Source organism: Symphalangus syndactylus, chromosome 4 (assembly GCF_028878055.3).
Source record: "Symphalangus syndactylus isolate Jambi chromosome 4, NHGRI_mSymSyn1-v2.1_pri, whole genome shotgun sequence".
Classification (NCBI taxonomy): Eukaryota; Metazoa; Chordata; class Mammalia; order Primates; family Hylobatidae; genus Symphalangus; species Symphalangus syndactylus.
Window position 1 is genome coordinate 50,902,536 of NC_072426.2, and position 21,220 is coordinate 50,923,755.

At 37.2% G+C, this 21,220-nt stretch overlaps 1 long non-coding RNA gene across 1 annotated transcript in view; it reads right to left on the reverse strand.

The window, feature by feature from the left end:
• The window catches only part of LOC134736468 (uncharacterized), a 52,939-nt gene extending 33,320 nt beyond the window's left edge, over nucleotides 1–19,619 (reverse strand). Inside the window, exon 1 of the long non-coding RNA XR_010120486.1 lies at nucleotides 19,535–19,619. This is a non-coding gene — a long non-coding RNA (uncharacterized lncRNA). The remainder of the gene's footprint in view (nucleotides 1–19,534) is intronic.
• Between the last annotated feature and the right edge of the window lie 1,601 nt (nucleotides 19,620–21,220).

The following is a 21,220-nucleotide window of genomic DNA, read 5'->3' on the forward strand; positions in this document are numbered from 1 at the left end:
AATAATGAATGTTCTTTTAGTGAAGATCCTTATTTTTTTGTTTTTGTTTTTTTAATTTTGGACATATGTATTTAATTATCTACTAAATCATCCAAATGGAAATCTGTTGTAAATGAATGGAAACAAGGGTCATAAATTTAGGAGAGAGGCAAGTTTTTTAGGCCAGCATTTTTTGTTTAAACCAGTTTAACTTTAGACATTTACCAAATTGGACCATTTATTGTAATATTCAAAATATAACTTTTTGCCAAAATAAACAAAACAATTTTATCAAAATTGGTTTCCAGAAATTTTCCAAATAATTTTTTAACCTGGTTAAAATTTTCTTACGTTTCTTTAAATTTCAAAGTATTTTGGCAAACTTAGTCAAAATACTACATCTTTGTTTTAGAGATAATAGTTTATAAAAATTCATGGACCAGAGTAACCTAAATTGATGTTCATAAGAATTCCCTGCTCTCAGCCCTAATGATTTACACCTTCCCTTTAGAATGTGTAAGTATCATAAAATTAAGTTGTGATTATCAAAGATATTTTGTATAAAAATTTACAAATTAAACATGTGTGACTTTTTCCCCTTTATTCTCTCTCACTTTTGCAGCACCTAGATGCAGAATTCATGAAGCCCTAGAGATGGTGAGGCCATGAGATAGAAAGACCTTGGTCCCTGACACTGTGTAGCAGGAGCTGCCCACTGCCTAGGATATCTGACCATCTTTAATATGAGCAAGAAATAAACTTGTATTGTGTTAAGCTATTGAAATTGTGAAGACTAGTTGTTATAGTAGCTAGCATTAACTCAATACAACTCTGTATTTACTTTTAATTCACTCTGATGATCTATGTTCCTTTAATTAATCTATATAAACCACATAGTGACTAATGATATAGTTGAATTAATATCTACCATGTTTTAATTATTCTAATTATTGCATTTGTTCTTTGTTTCTTTATATTATATGGTTCTATTTATCTTCCTCTCTTAGCTTATCAATTACATTTCTTTAAAAATATTTCTAGTAGTTGGCTTAGATTTTCAAGTACACATTTTAAATTAATTTAATTTCACCTTCAAATAACTCTATACTGCTTCATGGGTAATACAAGTACCTTATAATACACTAGTCCCTATTCCCATCCCGTTTGCATTGCTATTATTCACTTCACTTACCTATATAATATAACTCCATACTTTGTTACAATTATTGCTCTTAAGAGTTATCTTTTAATGCAATTGAAAATGAGAAAAGTAAAAGATTTAATTTTACTTTGATTCATTACTTCTTCAACACACTTCCTTTCTTCATGTAAACCCTAGTGATACAGACAGGAGGCAGGGAAATACTGGGTAGAAGAAAGTGGTCCCTGGTGAGGGCCACATCCTCAAGCCTCCACCTGCAGCTTAAAGTGCAAGCATGCATTCCTGTTTTCCAGCCTAAAGGTTGCCTTTTCCAAATCCACCCTGACCTGCCCCAGCCCCCATCCTGTACCCACAAAAACCCCAGGCCCTACCAGCAGAGCGGCGTAGCAGAGAAGGAGAGAAAAGAACCAGCAGCTGGACATCAGAGAGAAGCAGCTTGGCTTCAGAGGGACAGCTTGATAGCAGGACACCCAAATTCCAGGGGAGGACCACCTTCCCACTCCATCCCCTTTCCAGTCCCCCTTCCCACTGAGAGCCACTTTTATTGGCAATAAAATCCTCTGCATTCACTACCCTCCAATTTGTTCACGTGACTTGTGACCTCATTCCTCCTGGACACCAGACAGGACCTGGGTACGATGCAAGAGGCTGTCACATTTACCCTCCACTGAGCTGTTTAACACTGAAGCATCCACGGTTGGCAAAGCAAAAAGAGCACACTGTAATACACACCCTGTGGGGCTCTGGGAGTCACAGGCAACCCCTAGATGCCACTGTAGGCCACAGGGAGTTCTGCTCCTGCCAGTTCCCCACAAGTGCTCATCCTGGCCACTGCATCCACTCACCTGCATGTTCCCCCTCCCATTAGGGGTTGAGAGCTACAAGCTGAGTAAATGAGCCACCCCCTTCACAAGTCCCGTGAAGGGGTCGAGGGAACAATCTCATTTCACTAGTTTCTGAACTGTATCATTTTTCTTCTTCCTAAATAACTTCTTTTAACATTTATTTCAGGGCAGATTTGTTGGTGATCAGGTCCCTCAGTTTTTGTCTGGGAAAGTCTTTATTTCTCTTTTACTTCTGAAGAATAATTTCACTGGATACAGAATTCTAGATGGGGGTGGTTTTTTTTCCAAACTTTAAATATTTTCCTCCACTCTCTTCTTACGTGGTTTCTGATAAGAAAACCACTATAATTCTTATCCCTTCTTTATCTACAAATAAGATGTATTATTTTTCCTCTGGCTTCTTTCAAGATTTCTTTGTCTTTGCTTTTCTGTTGCTTGAATATAATATGCTTAGGTATACTTTCATGGTGTTTTTTGTTGTTGTTTTGTTCATTTGTTTATTGTTTGTTTTTTCTCTTTCTTGGTGTTTTCTGGGCTTTCTGAAACTGTGCTGCATGTCTGTGATTAATTTTGGAAAGTTCTCAGCCATTATTATGTCAAATATTTATTTTGCTGTGTTCCCTTTTCTCCTTCCGGTATTCCAATTATGCATAATTTATACTTATTACAGTTGCCCCACAGTCCTTGGGTATTCTGATTTTTTCTCCTCCTTCCTCCCTCGCTCCCTCCCTCCCTCCTTCCTTTCTTTCTTTCTTTTTTCTTTCTTTCTTTTTTCTTTCTTTCTTTCTTTCTTTCTTTCTTTCTTTCTTTCTTTCTTTCTTCTTTCTTTCTCTTTCTTTCTTTCCTTTTTTTCTTTCCCTTTCAGTTTGGAAAGTTCTTGTTGGCTTATTTTCAATCTCACTAGTTTTTTCCTCTGGCATGCCCACTGTACTGATAAATAGAGTCTTCATTTCTGTCTTTGATTTCTAGCACTTATTTTATTTTTTTTTTCATTTCTTATTTTTGTTGTTTTTATCTCTCAGATTACATTGCCCATCTGTTCTTGCATGTTGCCTATTCTTTCCATTAGGACCTTTAACATGTTAATCATAGTCATCTTAAGTTTCCTGTCTGATAATTCCAACATCTGTGATATATCAAGATCTGAGTCTGATTCTTACTTTCTCCCTTCAGATTGTGTTTTTTCTTGACCTCTTGCATGCTCTATAATTATTTAAAACCCAGACATGTTGTATTAATATTTGCTATAACTGTAGGTGCCACAGGACTCAAATTTCTCTCGTGTCCTTGTTTTTATCTTCATTGTTGACTTTGGGCTTCCTTAAGACTCTTCTTCAGAGACTCTGCATTTTACAGTTCTTTCCATTGTAATACACTGTTGTTACATGGAACCCCTGTTGGTGTGATGCTAAGATATGGGGAAAGTCAGGCATTCTATAATTTTACACATAACTCTGTGTGCTTAGTGGTCCTGTGCCTCTGGGCTGTGACCTTCACAAGTACTTCTTCAGTGGTATAATATTTCCCCCTCGGGTGAGACCTGAAGGCTAGAGGTAACTGGATTGAGAATGCCCTTCCCCCAGCTCGGATATACTCTAGTCAACTTTTTTCTCCTCCAGCATAGGTCTTTGTTATGGAGAACTGTCTTGGAGTATCTAGCAAGAATTACTCTTTTGCCCCTCATGACAGAGCCACAAGAGAATCTTGGATCTTCACTGTGAGAATCCACTAAAGTTCCTGCAGTAAAAGCTCATAAAAGCAAGAGGGCCCCATAAAATTGCAACCCCCACAAGTTTTTCACTCTCCTCTAGTTCACACTTAGCCTCCAGCATTTCCTCAAAATTACCATTTAGGTGTTCTTACTGGATTATAATGCCAGCAGCTTCTGCTACAGGTAAGCAGACCTCAGCTATGACTCTGGATTCACCTGTCTTTCTGAAATTTAGGGTGGAAATTTGCCTTGCAATGTCTATTCTCTGATGGATTCAAGAAAAATCATTGGTTCACAACTTGATTAGCTTTTTCTTGTGAAGACAGACATAACAACTTCCAAGCTCTTTATATGCTAAAGCTGAAACTGGAAGTCCTATTTTTAGTTTTTTATTCAATTGATAATTCTTCCTACGGCAAGGACTGACTCCTCTTATTCATTACCTATGTGTCAGTCTCACATGTTTTTAATATGTCATGAAGTAAGAATATATACGAGTCCTTCTCTCTTGATGTGGGATAAAATTGCCTACAGAAGTTAAACATTTGGGAATTTTCTTAAAAACAAAAGAATCTGGCACAGTGGCTCATACCTATAATCTGAGCACTTTGGGAGGCCAAGGCAGGAAGATCACTTGAGGACAGGAGTTCAAGACCAGCCTGGGCAACATGGCAAAACCTTGTTTCAAGAAAAAAATGGAAAAAAAAAAAATTAGCTGGGAATGGTGGCATGTGCCTGTAATCCCAGCTACTCAGAAGGCTAACGTGGGAGGATCACTGAGATCACATCACTGCACTCCAGCCTGGGCAACAGAGCAAGACACTCCCTGTTTCAAATCGAAAACAATAACAAAGGCTGTATCTAGAAAGCAAGAGTGACCAGAAACAAAGCACTTGGCCCTGAAAGCCACAAAAGAGGAACATTGTCCTTTTTAAAAATTATTTCTAAGCTTAAGATCTTAACAGGCTGATTTATGAGAGCACAAGTGGAAGCAAGGACAGGGATTGGGTTTCTTCAAGCATATTCCTTGTGCCCTTATATGCTCCCCATGCTGCATTGCCTGAGAGCTAAGAGTGTGTCTTCCAAATGTTAACGGCATGTCTCTGTAATACTTCATTATGTGCCAAGGCAGCCATCCTCTCCCGCAAAGTAGCAGTGTCTGGGACCAAGTAATCATTTTGAAATAATAAAGGCTATTTATTTTATTGACATTTAAAGTGCATGAGAACATTTATGACCAAACTCATATATAATTCTAACCAACAGTATGTGGCATTAATTATCAATACTGCTCCAGGGAAGGATATGTTTATAACATCATAAAGCAGATCTTTCTTTTAAGTCAAAGATATTCATATTTGGAGGGGAATTATTGTGTCATTTAATTTGATCTGCTTTCTAGGGACATCTTTCTGCAATTGTCAGTTTCTTTCTCTACAGTTGGCATTTTATTAATATTTTATTAATAAAATTATATTCTATACTATGCTGGTAGAAAGTTGTGTTTAACACTGTAAAGTATCACAATTTAGGCACTACTTGACAAGAATTGGCAGTCTGAATTACATTTCATTTGAAAACAAATATGACATAGTAACCAAAAAAGAATATAACTTAGAAGAGTCGCTATTCCCTCAAGTAAGATATGATGACCAAGTAACTAACTATGTGAGCTGGCATGCCTACAAAGCCAATATAATACTACACTACTACTAATAATAAAATGATATTTTCAGCCCTACACTGCAATGAAAAATCATTGTCTTCTTATTTTCACAACGGGTTTTAATTGGATATTTTTGTTAAGAACCAGAGAATCTCTATAATGGTTGTACAGAATGAAGTCATCCATAGAGTCCTTTCCAGATTAAAAATTCAATGGTCCTATATTTATAGATAAGGTGAATAAGGAATCTACTGTGGAATGATCCACCCTAGAATTCTCAGTCCTTAAAGTAGAATCAATTACTGAACTAGAAACCTTAAGCACCAAAGCTTTGCAAGTTTAAAATGTAAAAAGGGTTTTTTTATGTCATTATTATTATTATTATACTTTAAGTTTTAGGGTACATGTGCACAATGTGCAGGTTTGTTACATATGTATCCATGTGCCATGTTGGTGTGCTGCACCCATTAACTCGTCATTTAGCATTAGGTATATCTCCTAATGCTGTCCCTCGGCCCTCCCCCCACCCCACAATAGTCCCCGGAGTGTGATGTTCCCCTTCCTGTGCCCATGTGTTCTCATTGTTCAATTCCCACCTATGAGTGAGAACATGCAGTGTTTGGTTTTTTGTCCTTGTGATAGTTTACTGAGAATGATGGTTTCCAGTTTCATCCATGTCCCTACAAAGGACATGAACTCATCATTTTTTATTACTACATAGTATTCCATGGTGTATATGTGCCACATTTTCTTAATCCAGTCTATCGTTGTTGGACATTTGGGTTGGTTCCAAGTCTTTGCTATTGTGAATAGTGCCACAATAAACATACGTGTGCATGTGTCTTTATAGCAGCATGATTTATAGTCCTTTGGGTATATACCCAGTAATGGGATGGCTGGGTCAAATGGTATTTCTAGTTCTAGATCCCTGAGGAATTGCCACACTCACTTCCACAATGGTTGAACTAGTTTACAGTCCCACCAACAGTGTCAAAGTGTTCCTATTTCTCCACATCCTCTCCAGCACCTGTTGTTTCCTGACTTTTAAATGATCGCCATTCTAACTGGTGTGAGATGGTATCTCATTGTGGTTTTGATTTGCATTTCTCTGATGGCCAGTGATGATGAGCATTTTTTCATGTGTTTTTTGGCTGCATAAATGTCTTCTTTTGAGAAGTGTCTGTTCATGTCCTTCGCCCACTTTTTGATGGGGTTGTTTGTTTTTTTCTTGTAAATTTGTTTCAGTTCATTGTAGATTCTGGATATTAGCCCTTTGTCAGATGAGTAGGTTGTGAAAATTTTCTCCCATTCCGTAGGTTGCCTGTTCACTCTGATGGTAGTTTCTTTTGCTGTGCAGAAGCTCTTTAGTTTAATTAGATCCCATTTGTCAATTTTGGCTTTTGTTGCCATTGCTTTTGGTGTTTCAGACATGAAGTCCTTGCCCATGCCTATGTCCTGAATGGTATTGCCGAGGTTTTCTTCTAGGGTTTTTATGGTTTTAGGTCTAACATGTAAGTCTTTAATCCATCTTGAATTAATTTTTCTATAAGGTGTAAGGAAGGGATCCAGTTGCAGCTTTCTACATATGGCTAGCCAGTTTTCCCAGCACCATTTATTAAATAGGGAATCCTTATCCCATTGCTTGTTTTTGTCAGGTTTGTCAAAGATGAGATAGTTGTAGATATGTGGCATTATTTCTGAGGGCTCTGTTCTGTTGCATTGATCTATGTCTCTGTTGTGGTACCAGTACCATGCTGTTTTGGTTACTGTAGCCTTGTAGTATAGTTTGAAGTCAGGTAGCGTGATGCCTCCAGCTTTGTTCTTGTGGCTTAGGATTGACTGGGCGATGCGGGCTCTTTTTTGGTTCCATATGAACTTTAAAGTAGTTTTTTCCAATTCTGTGAAGGAAGTCATTGGTAGCTTGATGGGGATGGCATTGAATCTGTAAATTACCTTGGGCAGTATGGCCATTTTCATGATATTGATTCTTCCTACCCATGAGCATGGAATGTTCTTCCATTTGTTTGTATCCTCTTTTATTTCATTGAGCAGTGGTTTGTAGCTCTCCTTGAAGAGGTCCTTCACGTCCCTTGTAAGTTGGATTCCTAGGTATTTTATTCTCTTTGGAGCAATTGTGAATGGGAGTTCACTCATGATTTGGCTCTCTGTTTGTCTGTGATTGGTGTACAAGAATGCTTGTGATTTTTGTACATCGATTTTGTATCCTGAGACTTTGCTGAAGTTGCTTATCAGCTTAAGGAGATTTTGGGCTGAGACAATGGGGTTTTCTAGATATACAATCATGTCATCTGCAAACAGGGACAATTTGACTTCCTCTTTTCCAAATTGAATACCCTTTATTTCCTTCTCCTGCCCGATTGCCCTGGCCAGAACTTCCACCACTATGTTGAATAGGAGTGGTGAATTCTCAGTCCTTAAAGTAGAATCAATTACTGAACTATAAACCTTAAGCACCAAAGCTTTGCAAGTTTAAAATGTAAAAAGGGGTTTTAAAGCATTACTTCACTTCATTAAGATCAGCCCAGTAGAAAATGAATAGGAAGATGTTAGAATTGGCAGAGAAGGAGTTTTTCCTGTCACATATTTTTTGAGTTCTTGTCCCAATGCTTCCATTTACTAATGATGTTTCCTAGACCAAGTCTCTGAACTTCCTGAAACTTAGAAAAAAACCTCCCCATTTCCTCATCTGTAAGTGGATTTAACAGTACCTCCACGTGAGCAGTGGCAAGGATTATGTGAGGTAACATGTCACAAAGTTTCAGTACACTGTACAGCATGAAGCAAACCTTTGATAAATATTTCAGTGCTCAGACCCATCTCTTTTTTCTTCCTCTCCTTTTAATCCAATGAATAAACATATTTTCCACAAATGTTTAAGAAATTGGTATAAAATTCCCCTTAGGGACTGCATTTATTTAGAAATGCTCAGATTTATAACTATTTTGTTTATTGTTCCAGGGAACACAGTCGAGATTAGCCATGATCCCAGATTCATGATTATAATTTAATAAGGGAAGCAACGCAGACGCACATCCCATTTACAAAAATGAGAGCTATAATGATTACAAAAGTGATGAGTAAATGAAAGGATCCGGAATTATTAATATGTCAATGGTTTGGAGGTCATTGGATGTTAATTAGAGAAACTGTCCTGAAAGAAGTGGGCCTTATACTATAATTTGAGAAGAAAAGGGATCTGATGAAACAGAGGGAAGCTGTTCTCTAGAGCAAACATTTGGGTTGACAGGGAGTTATCAAGGGCAAGTGGAACACAACTCTTAACTTGGGCATACCCCACCCAGACAGGTGGCTAAGAACCTCATACTACCTAGTGATCACCCAGAATAGTCACGTAGTTACTGCCTGAGTCTTCCCTGAGCCAGAAGTTATCCATGCTATGTGGGCTTTTTTACTTTCCTCACATCTCTCCATTCCATGCAAATGTACCTTTCCTGTATTTAGGTACAGCAATATCCTCTTCTTCATTTTTGAAGTAGAGTGGGCTCATCTAAAATGATAATATTTAGTAATATGAATGTCTTTACCAAGTACAAATCTATATTATCCAAAAACAAGCTGTAATAAAAATTTTAATAAGCTTTCCTGGAGCTATCCTAGAATCCAATAGTCAGAAAAAAATCAATTTGTAAACAAAAATGAAAATTTAAAATTGACAGTTTTCCTTTATAAATATGAACTAGCTTATACTTGAGAGATAAAATAAAGATGGTAAGATAATTGCATATATATTTATTTTCAATATTAATTTAATCTGAAATTCTATTAGCATTTACTTAGATAATGAAATACTTAATTGGAAAAAAATCTTACCTTTAGAGATAGCATATAATAACTTACTACATGAAAAATTCAAATCACAGATGGTATAAAACAATCAAATGCAAAACAATTTTCCTTGAATTTCCAGACTGCTTCAGAAACACAAATAGAGGTTAATTTCTGTGCTCAAACATCATGCTTAAAACTGTCTACAACTATTATCATGAAGCAGCATTATCTCAAAGCATTATCTAAAAACAATATGCTTGAAAAACCATCTATAGCTATTTCTTATCCGAGAAAAACAAAGAGCACGTACTACATAAGGCAGCAAAATGTCAGAAGTTAAAATTGAAAAAAGAGTACATGTGCATTTTTCTCTTTGACATTTTTTTAAATATTAGGATGTTTATTCTTACTTTTAAAAGATAGATGCAAACCTCACTGAATTTAGTATTTTCATTACAAACATCTAGCAGCTTTCAGTAAACCGTTAAATTATAACTCTTATTCATGCTTACATTGATAAGCAATCACACACAGCAAGCAAACTCAAACAAGAGGTAGGAGACTCACAATGACCCCTAGGCAGTAAATATATTTGCTCTCTAATTAACATCTGAAGACTTCTAATTTGTTATAAATTCATATATGCATTTTACATCCCAGCTTTAGCAAATGTAAGTCAGAGATGTATGAGGATGTGACAAAAGCCACCTCCTGAGGCCACTGCTAAATCTAAGATCATCATCCTCTCGCCTTTGAAGGTTGGAAATGGGGAGACTCCATCACAAACACTTTTCTTCTGTGAGCTTAATCGATGCCACCTGTCCATCTAATACATTTCAGGAAATGACAGCCCTGCTGGGTGGATACTAAGCCATTGTGATTTTATATTTCTAGCTGGAGAAGTTTTGTTTGGATTTTTTTATTAAACCTGTTAACCCTTGCCAGATTTTACAGTCCTGCAGCACTGAATATAAACTATGGATTTTGAAATTGGTAGTGGAAAGTGTTGTTGGTGGGCCCATTGTGGATCAAAAGTCTTGCATGTATGTGTTTCCTTTGACCTAGAAACTCTAGGTCTGGAAATATAAAGGAAAGAACGGAGAATAAATATATAATATGTGGATCTTCATTGCAGAATGATTTACAAAGGGAAATATTGACCTCAAATAATGTTTTTAAAAGTTACATCAAAGTAAAATGTTCTAAAATACAAGATGAATAGACTATTTTGCAGTCCCAATAAAAGTAATACTCTTAACATATTCATTCACATTGAAAATATTCATGCAATAGTTAGATGAAAAAGTGAGGTACAAAATGGTAGGTTAAATGTGATCTCATTTTTATTGCAAAGAATATGTGTGTGTGTGTGTGTGTGTGTGTGTGTATATATATATATATATACATGTATATGTACAATGCCAATCCCCAGAGAGAACTACTGTTTTATACATACATATACATATACATACATACACTAAACTAATAAAAGTAAAATTAAATTACATTTGACTCATTTAAATTAATATAAATATATATGTCATACCATGAAAAAAACATCAGATTTAGAGGAAAGAAAAATATGTTCATATATGACTTTCTTGCTAAATTTCTGGGTGATCTTTAACAAGTAACAATTATAGTTACCATATTCATAAAATAAAATTAGAGGAGTAGATGATATCTGAAAGACCTTTCAGTTCTAATATTCTATCAGCAACCAGGAAATCCTTAATTTGGCTTAGAGCTTTGACTTCCTTCAACCATGGAAGACTCCACACCAGTTTCAGCAGTGGTGTACCAGTTCCCCTGGACAGGGACTATGTCTTGCAAAAATATTTACTCTTTAAATAAGTCTTCATCACATAATAGCAGCTCAATAAATACATGGAAATAAATCATTCTCCTAGCTATATTCATATTTTCCTGAGCTTAGAAAACTGTCCCAAGAGATTTTTTAAGTTTTATTGACTCATTGCAAATAGTAATGACTAATCCAGTGTAAGATCTAGTACTAATGTAAAAGCAAACTATAGCAAGACAGTAAGCCATTCCATGTTCTCTCCACATGAAAGAATGTGGCCTCTAAAAGCCACTGAACACCATAGTTCTTATGTTCTGTTAAAGCTGTACGTCTTCCATATTGGCTCTATTTGATTCATGTTTTTGGTTTTGCCCTTTCTTTGTTCTTCAGAGGAACACAGAATTGTTTTGGTAGCTTAATCAGCAGAGGAACATAGAATTGTTTTGTTAGCTTAATCAGCTTCAGAAGAAGCCAGAATAAGTGTACTGGTTAAAATGTTCAGTCAGCACATCTGTCAGCATGTTTCAAGTGAAACACGAAAGACTATATAGCTGCAGTCATAGCTTTAGGAGCCAGCAAGCCAAATGGGTAGCTAGAGAACCCCAAGGTAGAAAAGCAACAGGCAAACAGGAAACCCCACAGCAGATAACTTCCCAGCTGACCAGGAACAGGGCAAAGTCGAAATGGTAAGGGAAGATTAGAAAATGAAAACTCATCCAGGCACTAAACTGATGTTAATCACATTCTTTATAATTCCTCTATTATTGTTTTTATTTAATTTGGGGTTGCTGAATGTAAAATATGGCTTACATTAATCAAATTAATAATAACTTTCAATTTTCTAGTTACCATGTAGTGCTTAATACATTGAAAATGTGAAGTAAAACTTAAAATATTTATTTAACTAACATTATATTTACTTTTGAAAATAATTTCCAGGAAAGAGATCAACTACTAAAATAAATGCAGCTATTTTAAGTAGAAAGATACATCCATAAGGAGAAAAAAATGTGTGTGAAGGCATTGTAAACACTGCAAATGTTTTCCAAGACTTTTAGTATAAGAACATGAGTTCAGCTCATGGATGCCTTTGATACATCACACTATTATCATAATGGACTTTAGTTTGAAAACCTTTTGTGGCTTAAGCATAAACAGTTATGTAAGTCAAATCAGAAATGTCCAAAAATAATCTTAGCTATGTGTAGAGCCTCCAAACATTGTATGTGTGTAAGTACAGATACAATTTCTTTTTCTTTTGGTACTCTATTATTTATAAACTCATGTAAATATTTATAATTGTGACTACACAAAAAATACTCTATTATTTATAAACTCATGTAAATATTTATAATTGTGACTACACAAAAAATACATAATAATGTCTCTAATAAATGCCTCCTTTTGAGAAACAGGCTATGGTGGTTACATTACATTATATACATTTGAGTCTGTTATATGGCATACATAAGGATATAAAATGTCAGGAAATAAATGAACTTCCTAAGAAATCACCTTTAAAATATATTTGATCTAAGATGCATGCAATTTGAAGAATACTACTGATCCATCAATCTAGTTATAATGCTTCCTCTTCCACGAACATCTCAATTCACCATGTGGAAGTAATCTCTTCCTCCTCCAAGCTCCCTCAAAATTTTATTTTCATTTCCTCTCTCCATGTTCTCACTATCATGTTATATACCACTAAGATTAATTTGGAAAAATCTGTTTTTTGCTAGACTGTAAACTCCTTGAGGGAAAATGATGCAACTTGAAAATATTTGTAAATTCCATCCACACACATCCATTTCTTACTATCTCTTAATAAGTGTTGATTGAATGAATTCATACATTTTTCCTCCTAGACAGCTCTAAGCCAGAGGAGTAATAAACTTTATAGCTTTTATTTGTTTTGATTTTGTCTCAGGATGAAATGCTTTGGAGATCCCAAATCCAGTAAAAGACTCCAAATAGAGCCGACAAAAGGTATCCAATTTTCACTGAGTTATCTGGAGAGGGGCATTTCTACCTGGCCCCAAGCGGTGTCTTGTAGTTCTCAGCCATTTCCATGTATGACTTGTCACTAGTGCACATTTTATCATCAAAAAGAAATTCCATTCCTGTGAAAAACCCGGAAGATACAGCCATGACCAGTCAACAAAAGGGGAGAAGAAGTTTGGAGTAAAATGCAATGATAAAGTAGGGCCATGGTTTCGTTGAGGCCTGGTCTGCTGAAGAGTGGACAGCCATATTGGTACCCAAGTTAGATGTCAGTAGAGCACAGTAGAAAGAGCACTTACTGGACTGGGGGTAGAGCCTGGATCCCAGCTCTTATTTGCCATTTGGTTTTTTTTTTTTTTTGAGACAGAGTCTCGCTCTTTCGCCCAGGCCAGAGTGCAGTAGTGCTATCTAGGCTCACTGCAAGCTCTGCCTCCTGGGTTCACGCCATTCTCCTGCCTCAGCCTCCCGAGTAGCTGGGACTACAGGCACCTGCCACCACTCCTGGCTAATTTTTTGTATTTTTAGTAGAGACGGGGTTTCACTGTGTTAGCCAGGATGGTCTTGTTAGCCAGGATGGTCTCGATCTCCTGACCTTGTGATCCACCCGCCTCGGCCTCCCAAAGTGTTGGGATTACAGGCGTGAGCCACCACGCCTGGCCGCCACTTGGTAATTCTTGACTAAGGTAAGACCAATTAACATCACTTGGCCTTGGAGTATTCTAAGTCTCTTATTTTATAAATTGAAGAGGTTAAACTCAATGTGCTCTGATGTTCCTATAAACTTCTATGATCAGAAATCAAATATTTCGTAAGCCTCTTAGTAACTATTCAAATCTAAACAGTATTTTTAGGATTTTCTTAAGCATGGTATCTGAGTCTGAAACACATGATAATAAAAGCCATAGTAATAGTGATAATAATGATGATAATAAAATAGCTATCATTTATTTATCTGCGAATATTCATAAGGGCCTAGCTTGCATCAGGTGCTGTTCTGGGCAATGAGGGCACAGGAGAGAAGGACACATACCTGAGTTTGGGGAGTTTATATTCTAGTTTAGGGAGACGACATTTAACAAGTATAATACAGCATGTCTAATTGTGATAAGGACTCAAAGATAAACAGTACAAGGATTGGCAATGAAGAGTGCTGAAAGGCATTTCAGAGCATTCTTTAAAATACTTATTAGGAGCCATGAATTTTACAAGGATTCTCTCATTTCATCCTAACAATAATCTTATAAAAAAATTATCTTATACCTACTGTACAGATGAAAGAAATGGGCTCAGAAACATCAATGAAATGGCTCAGGGTCACACAGATCGTTAAGTAGTGAAACTCCAGAGCCCAAATCCTAACCATTATGTACATTAGGTACTGCTTTCCACCAAATGATAAGTACAAGTCTCTAACGATCTCATAAACCAATATAAACACACAGATTCTGTACACTCAGAACTCCTTTTCTTTCCTGCTGTGTTTATCACATAAAACCTATTGAAAGTGTTAACATTATTAGGAGGTAGCATACTGACACATATGATTTTTTCCTAAATCAGTGCATCTTGGGCAATGTTTGAAAAGCAGCACATAATAACCACAATTAAAAGACCAAAACTTAACAACAGAGAAAAATCATTACAAAGACTTCATGGCATGTTCCTCAACTGTACTAGGTTGGTGAAATATTCTATACAGATGGACCCCGGGATACTAAAATTATATTTGTGCATTAGTCCTGTTCAAGGAAATACAAATCACATTTCAATGCAATAAAGTAATTAACACCAGAGACTGTAATAGAATCAAATTTCACATAGAGCAGGGACACACAAGGATAACATAGTGAAATGGTTAAATGCATGGATTCAGTACTCAAATACCTGTTCCAGCTTGCTCTGTCACTAACTCTACCTTCTTAAAAGCCTACTACCTTCTCTGAATGCTGGTTTTCTTATCATTATGATAGTAATAATAATAGTATCAATCTTATATGTTTTGTGAGAATTAAAAGAGTAAATGCATGTTAAAGGCTTAGCTCAGTACCACTGAACAGGAAATGTACAATAAATGTTATTTATTACTGTTATTATCATGAATGGATGTGCCACCTTGAGCAAAGGGGATTTGAATACGCAGAGAAGTAAAAGGTCTGACACTTAACAGTATACCTGATGTTATTTTTCCAAGAACCAATCTACACATGAGTGTTGAAGGAACCACTACTCCCCCTTCCCAAATTGCTGCCTCGGGAATATATTTAGAAACTAATTGTTAACAGTAGCAGCATATCCAAACAAAAAGGGCAATGACATAACTTTGACTCGTTTCTGTACATTTATATAAATAATTCAACTAATGAGTGTCTTACAAGAAGAAAGAATGAAAATGACGCCACTGGTATGTAAAAATATTCACATCAACTCAGCCCCTTTTGTTAACTCACAATAGCTACTGATTATCTGATTATTCCATCTCATCTGTGTTTGGATGACTTCAAGGCACTTCCCAGCAAGTAAACTCATAATATTAAAGCAATGTTCTTTCCCAATTTATACCAGATTTCATCCCGTCATATCAACAGCCCATATAGCCAAAGAAAGGGCTTTCTTACACATGGTTTCCATGGTGTTTATGCCTTTCTATCCTAAACACACAGAGGCATTAAGCAATGCATGTCAATCCCATTATGAGACTGTGAAATGGGCAGAAGTTTTGTTACACACTCATGCAATCACACACATTGCGAACATCCTGTTTATTTGGCTCATCCTCTGATGATTGGCTGTGGTATATCAGCACATTACTGACAGCTGGGAATTTCTCCAGTGGAACATGCCTTTCCTATGACAAACATCCAAAGAGCAATGGGAACATGTGTCTGCCCACTGTGTCCATACAAAGCAGCCCGGTTTCTCCAAATGCAGAGCATATTGGGTGCTTGGATTTTCTCAGAACGCCACTGACAGGCCCCTGGTGACCTTTAGGGGCCATATGAGATAATACATTCTTAGACCCCTATTTCCGGACTGCTCTGGGCAAGGTCAGGATGGCAAATGTCCCACTTCCACAATATCAGATGTTACGGTAATTCCTTTTAGCTAATGCGTAAGAGCAAAGGAATGCCTTCAAACCTCATCTAGGCCCTGTGGAATCTGTTGAAAATGCATGACAGCTGTGGGCTTTGGCGAGGTTGTCTGTGAATGTATGAGATTTGGAAACCATTCAAAGCTAGAAATAACTGTACAACTCATAACGCTTCCCCACTGCTCGCTCTCTCTCTCTCTCTCTCTCTCTCATCCTCCACCCCCCCATCCCCCCGTCATTCTCTCTCTTCCCATCACTCATTTCTCATGCACTGTATCTGGGTCACAATCTCATCCTCCTGACTCAAATGCATCATCACTGCTGGGAACTGTGGATAACATCCTCCACACAAAAAGATGGGAAAAGAAGAAAGAGGCAGGGGTGGCGGTGGGGGCAACAGAAGGATTTTAATAAGGCAAAAGAACAGGAAATTGAGAAAGATCTTTTTTTTCAGTATCCAACTGGGAGTTGAGAAGCAGCAGCAAACTCACACTTATTTAAAGGCCCATCTGCAGATAGAATCATCCTCGGGTGCTCGAATGATGTGTAAAGGCACTTGGTTTTCTAAACCTGAATAATACTTTGAAAGGCTATGGCTATTTATACTTCACTTTTGAAACTTTTATGTGTATTTTATGCACCTCACAATTAACTCTCACAGCAAAAGGGTTTGTGAGTGACATTTTTGAGAAAAGTAGGATAATTAGGAAAAGGAACTGAGAGAAAAGCGGTCAAGCTCAAAAGCCGGCTTTTTATTGATATGACTAATACCCAACTACACTATTGATTCTGACCTCAGAATTTCTACTCTTGAAATTTCGACTTAAATATCATCTCAAGATTCAAAGACTCAGCAACCTGATTTATAAACTATTTGACATCCTGGTAATCACTGGCTTTTTTTCCTGTAACTTCTGCTACTTCTATATAGATTTAACATACTACCTCTTGGCACAATCAGGTTGTTCAGCAGTTTTTACTTTCTAGTTAACCCCAGGTTTTTTACATGGTGGCTGTGGGTCAGTCATTGACCGTAATGACTTTTCAGCAGTCTAAACTAAGAAGCACATTATCCACAGTTTAGCCAAGATAACTCCCCAGGATGGAGCTTTACAACTAATGAATTATTTTGGCAGTTAATATTATCCCACTGATACCCTAAAATGAAACAAAAACACATAGATAACATTAAAACAACTAATTTAGAACATGGGAAACTATGTAAAGAAGGAAAAAAAACCTTCCTATACAGAATTTTGCTGCATGCTGTCATGAATTTCATTAGCTACTTGGATCTAATTGAGTGTTGAGAAGCAAAGGAAAAACAGGTCTGCCATTCATACACTAACACTTACAGCATCTAATGCAAAGGAGAGATCCCCATAGAAACTCACAGAGAAGGCCACAGATGCTCCCTCAGGGGCATTCACTCTTACATTTAGATCATTTCTAATTAGCTGTGTTATCTGGATTCCCAGGCCACGATGAATTAAAAACTGCACTAGAGGAAGACAGGGATCTAGCAGAGGGGAGCATGCTGGCAACAGGCAGGGGCACAGCTGGTCACCTCACAGCAAGAGAAAAGAGCAGCATGATTGTCAGGGTATTTAGGAAGGAGGCCCCAGAACATTAAAATATCACACAGAACAATAATGGATGTGTCTAATGTTGACATTGGGTCAGCAGGGAGAAGATGCATTCTGTATAAGAATCCAGGGAACTATACAATATGTTTTAGGTATATTTATATCAAAACAATTTAAGTTATAAATTTTGGTACTTCAAAGGAGTTGATTTCCTTTATGTCTAAAACGAAAATACATGAAATACTTCTTTGTCTCCAAATAACAGATTTTATTAAATCACTGTATTTAAATACAGAAGACTTATACATAAAATTTAATATCAGTGTCTCTTTTTTTTTTTTGCTCAGACTCCACAAGATACACATTGCATGCCATTGTCTTTAATTAAACACGTCCTAAATAACTTCAAGAGTATCCTACCACAGCCAGGCATGGTGGCTCACATCTGTAATCCCAGCACTTTGGGAAGCCGAGGTGCGCAGATCACTTGAGGTCAGGAGTTTCAGACCAGCCTGTCCAACATGGCGAAATCCCGTCTCTACTAAAAATACAAAAAATCAGCTGGGTGTGGTGGCGTGCACCTGTAATCCCAGCTACTCAGAAGGCTGAGGCAGGAGAATTGTTTGAACCTGGGAGGTGGAGGTTGCAATGCGCTGAGATCAAGCCATTGCACTCCAGCCTGGGTGACAGAGCCAGACCCTGTCTCAAAAAAAAAAAAAAAAAAAAAAAAAAAGAATATCCTATCCCAAAGAGAAATCTAAAAAATTGTGAAAGTATCACTCTATACACATACACACACACACACACACACGTACACCACACCAACGACATGAACACTGAAGGAGTGTACCTTCAATGTCAGTTTCACAAAGGGAAGGGCAATGAATTAGTCAAGCAGAGTGAGGTGACGAGCATTTCACATGAAGGACATTCACAGGCAGATTCAGGAAGGAGGTAGAAATGCTTAGGAACTGGCTTGTCTAGATGAAAGGCTAGGTGCTTGTCCTCCTGTCTCATCATGCCTTCCCTCTTCTCAACTTCTCAGTGCTCACTCTTCCTGGCACTGACATTCTCATGCCTTGTCATAACATCAAGGCAATATACTAACCTGGCTCTCATTCTGTAGCTATGACTCCACCTACTGCTAAGCTCCTTTTATAAATTCTACAATGGACACCTTTGGTCCATTGTAGAATTGACACCATTGTAGAATGGACACCAATTGTCTACCAGCACCACATCCCCTTATTCTGATAACTGCCCTTTACCCTATCGCTTTAGTTTCCTAAGACTGCCACAGTAAATGAACACAAACTGGGTGATTTATTACAGCAAAAATTAATTCTCTCTCAGTTCTAGAGGCTGGAAGCCAGAAATCAAGGTGTCAGCAGAGCCATGCATCCTCTGAACTTGTAGAGGAAAATCCTTCCCTGCTTCTTTCAGCTTCTAATGTCCCCCCCAGCATTCCTTGGCTCCTGTCAGCATAACCCCAGGCTCTGCCTCCATCTTTGAATGGCCTTCTCTTCTGTGTGTCTGTGTGTCCTCTCTTCTTATAAGGATGCCAGCCACTGGATTTAGCACCCACCGAAAACCCCGTATGACTCATCTCAAAGTTCTTAACTAATTGCATCAGCAAGACTCTATTTCTAATTAAAATAAAGTCACATTCTGAGATCCAAGGTAGACATAAATTTGCAGGGGACACTTCAGCCTACCACATCTATCCACATAGTTACCATCAAATCAACCACATTTTACAGCACAATTCTATACCTCGGCTATGCATAAATATTTCATCCATAGACTTCAGTGGAAACAAATTGATCTGCACTCAACAGCCATTCTTCTCCTCTTCTTCCCTAGTCTGGTAGATACCTACCTCCAAATTTAGCTGGTAAAAGATCCAGATTCTTGCTTTCCCAAGCTCCTTGCAGTCAGAAGTGATCTGGCTTCATGGGACTCAGTCCAACCACCGAAACAAAAGAGGAAATTCAACAGAGACTTTATTTACCAGGAAGTTTAGAGGCCAACACTCGTAATGACTCCAGTCAAAGCCCTGTGCCCCATTTTTAATTTTAATATTTTTCTGGTTTTCTTATCCCAAAATTGTATTAGGTTCAGATCCCATTAACCCTGAAATGCAGTTATTTCTCTCCAAATAAAAAGAGAATGTCACACAAGGAGAGTTATTTTTCCTGCCTCTTTTCTGCTTCATATGCTACCAGAAGGATATGGATATGACAACAACAGCATTAATGCTTCCACCCACAGAATGCTAAAATAATCCTAGATAATCTGCCCCTTGACATCATTTAGCTCTGACCAACTCTAGAACCCCCCCTCTAGACTTCTTGTTATGTAAGAAAAATACACAGTAAGAGATTATTCATGTTTTTTGTTGTGCAGCAAAAAGCATCCTAATACTATTGGTATGTCTTGAACTAAGCAGGGACAATTAGTACCTCGTCCTGATTTTTGGACTCAAGAGCCAAAGAGTCATGCCAATGCATCTCTGTTGACTGAAATCATAAGCTATAAAATTTTGGAAATTTTGGTTACCTGAGTTCTTGCCACATGGAAAAAAAACTCTTTAGAAAGAGATAAGAATGAACTTGACATACGGAGAAAAGAAGCATGGCTAAGAGACAGGGAAACAAGCTTGATGCTGGGGTTTGGTTCCTGATACTATAAAAGATATTGACCTTTCTCCAATCATGGTTGTCCCATTCTTTCATAGCTTAGTGTTCCATTAAAATCCCCTCTTTTGCTTAAATCAATTCAAGTGGGATTTTGTTCACTCGTAAGTTAGACAATAATAAAGCTTCTTTTTCTTCTCCCAGATGTTACCATTCTCTAACTGTCCTTTTCTTCTTTTATTTTTCTTTGCCTTGTTCCAAGGAGCCTGAATCCTATCCAATGACTTCAAATGTCCTTGTGATTAAAAAGAAGCTTTGCAGTCAGATACACCTGGGTTCACTTCCTGGCTCTGTTAGCAAGTAACTATCTCAAAGCCTTGTTTATATCATCTCAAAGAGAAGGATTGTGGTAACAGCAACCTCATGTGGTTCTAAGGACTAAATGAGCTGGTACGTGTAAAATATTCAATAGAATCATTGACACATAGGAAACACTTATGAATTGTATTGATTATCACCACAGAGGCAAATATCATTATTATAATTTCTGAACCACAATGCAAAAATCATTCACTAATCCTAATCTCTGCCTTGCCCTCTAATCCTGTATCTCTTATTTCCTTCTGAACTTTCCCATTAGTATTTCCTAATTTCCTCTTAAACTAAACTGATTCTTCTTACTCTTCTTCCTTCCCTCACTCCTCTCCCGCCACACTGCAATTCACATTTGCCATTTGGTGGTGGTGGTTGTTAATTACCCTGTCACAGAGATGTATAAAACTTATTCTTAAGTTTAAGAAAACAAGGATTATGAATTACAGTTATTTGCATTTTTGTACTTAGTTTAGTTCAATTTTTTTTAAAATAACGCTCTATAATCATGAATCTATTGTGCACAGATGGTGGTTGAAAAAACAAATAAATATCTT